Source organism: Numenius arquata, chromosome 17 (assembly GCF_964106895.1).
Source record: "Numenius arquata chromosome 17, bNumArq3.hap1.1, whole genome shotgun sequence".
In the NCBI taxonomy this organism is placed as follows: Eukaryota; Metazoa; Chordata; class Aves; order Charadriiformes; family Scolopacidae; genus Numenius; species Numenius arquata.
Window position 1 is genome coordinate 13362263 of NC_133592.1, and position 2815 is coordinate 13365077.

Sequence of the window (2815 nt, forward strand, 5' to 3'; positions counted from 1 at the left end):
GTCCCTTAACGCCATGGTCCAGCAAAAGTCTTTGACTCCTCAGTGCTTGTCAGAGTATCTTGCCAAGACCCTAGGGGAAGCACTTGGAAGGCTGAGTCCAAGGAAAGTCTCTAGACATGAGATTACCTTATAGAAGGAATGCTCAATCTCGAATTGAAAGCCCAGACAGGGACAATATTTCAGGTATCTCCTATTTAGTATCCCCAGGTAAAGGCAGGTCGAACATACTAACTACAGGCAACTCCTTCAGCAATATGTTTTAGATCCTGCTTTGAGGTGCCTGATACTGTGCAACGTATATGGAGCCTGCGTACCTGGGACGAGTTCTGGATTCTGCTCTGAGAGGCCTAAAACTAAACATTGTAATACGTCAATATTTTAATAGATACAATGGATCAATACATCCTTTTACTCCCTTCCATGCTTTACATTCACTTTTGGAAATACTGGGATACTCCTTGGCCCAGAGGACGGGGGTGTGGGTTGTTTAAACACTGCAACAGTAAAGTAGCACTTCAGAAAAGCCAACAGATATGTTTCCTGGTGGACAACAGCATGACCATGAGTCAGAAATGTGCCCTTGTGACCAAGAAGGCCAATAGCATCAAGAAGAGCCTGGCCAGCAGGTTGAGCGACGTCATCGTCCCCCTCTGCTCTGCCCTGGTGAGGCTGCATCTGGAGTCTTGTGTCTAGTTCTGGGCCCCTCAGTTCAAGAAGGACAGGGAACTGCTGAAGGGCCACGAAGATGATTAGGGGCCTGGAGCATCTCTCTTATGAGAAAAGGCTGAGGACTTGGGTCTTTTTAGTCTGGAGAAAAGAAGACGAAGGGGGGATCTGATCAATGCTTATAAATACTTAAACGGCGGGTGTCAGGAGGATGGGGCCAGTCTTTTTTCAGTGGTGCCCAGGGACAGGACAAGAGGTAATGGGCACAAACTTGAACATAGGAAGTTCCATCTAAACATGAGGAGGAACTTCTTTCCTGTGAGGGTGGCAGAGCCCTAGAACAGGCTGCCTAGAGAGGTGGTGGAGTCTCTGTCTCTGGAGACATTCAAAATCTGCCTGGACATGTTCCTGTGCAACCTGCTCTGGGTGACCCTGCTCTGGCAGGGAGGAAGGACTAGATGATCTCCAGAGGTCCCTTCCAACCCCTTGTGGTTCTGTGATTCTCCATTTCAACCCATTGGTCCGAGAGCGTAGTTTGATGATGTGTGGTCTTAAGGGCTACAGACACTGCTACATTGATGTGGGCTCCACTTGCACATCCTAGCTGGATGTTGCATTGAGGCAGATGATTTTAGGGCCCAGAAGACTCATCTTGACATGTGTGGATTAAACAAAGCCTCTCCTTTCCAGGTGGTGTTATGAAGTAAAAAATGAGCTTCCTCTGGGATAACCAGAACTAATGCCGAGTATCTGTCCAGCTGTGGATTTGCAGTAGCTAGAGCTACACTGGTAGGAAGTAATCTTTCATTTGCTTATGGACATAAACATTTTCTGTCACTATGCTGCTGTACCAGTGTCAATAAAGTAGATATCTGCAACTTCAGATGCTCCAAATGTTGATGTTCAAATGAGTAATTTTCTTTCTAAGTTAACCATAGTCAAAACTGTGGGTTCAAGTCTTATTGCTGCTATGATTGTGTTTGAGCAATTTTGTCCTGACCTTAAAATCTAGGTGTTTGACAGCTTTCCTCCATACCTTCTGCTTGAAAGCAGGTATTCTGACCTTCTTAAATGAAGCTGAGAATAAACTACTGTATGAGCAGATGTGGTATGTCAAACATGCAATAAGAACAAAATTACAGCATTCATGCTTAGTTTCACTGCTGTATCTCTGCATGGAAGAACAAGACTGGTCCAGCCTGTGAGCCCATAGCCATCTGTGTGCATTAAAAATCAAGTATTTCTAATTTTCTTGTAGTCAAACAGCACTTCAGAATGTTGGCTCACTTCTGATCTCCAGTCTTGCAGCTCTGAGCAGATAAGGACTCAAACTTAGGTGTCTCACATAATTGTTACATTGGAAATAGTTATCAAATGGTCTGCAATGTTAGCAGGAAAATCTGAATAGCTGCTTGAAGGTTATCTCCCCAGTGGCACTGGGCACCATAACTCTGCTTGGTATTTCCCAAAGAGAAATACGTGTTCAGCCACTTTGTGGTGTTTATGTGGTATAGTTGAAACTGCTGGATCTCAGGTAGAGAGAAAACCCAGATACTTTGGCACTGGTGAAGGCTGCTGAGGAGACATACCTGGCAGCACAGTAAGGGCTAGAGAGTGAATGGGTTACCGTTGTGCAGACGTCCCAGTGCACTGAGAAATGAATTTGTGCACAGCACTGGATGCTGAGTCAAATAGGATGCTGACACTGTTGGGAAGTTCCAGCTGACTGCTTCATCTTTGCGTGCCTAGGAAAGGTATATCCAAATGGCTTACCTAGCTCCGGGATGCAGCCACAACAGGACTCAGAAAGCAGTCTGGTGTGCTTCTGCTGTCAGTAACAAGGTTGGGAGAGGAGAAACCCAAGATGTTCTGTCACTTCTGTCTGAAAAAAGGATGAGCGTCACCTCTTTCTCAGTTTTCAACTATGAAGCGGTTAATAAAACCAGAAGATATCTGTCCCTCCCATGACACTTTTGAAGGTTTCACCATGGCTCCCTATTAGATCTCCAATTTTTTCCATTCCTCCTCATTCAGTGCACTCATGCTCCTTGGCAAAGAGTCAGGATGGCCCTACCATCATGGTCAACATCTCTGCCTAATCCTTACCAGTCCAACATTACCTATGTATGGGCTACTCCTATTTGATGGC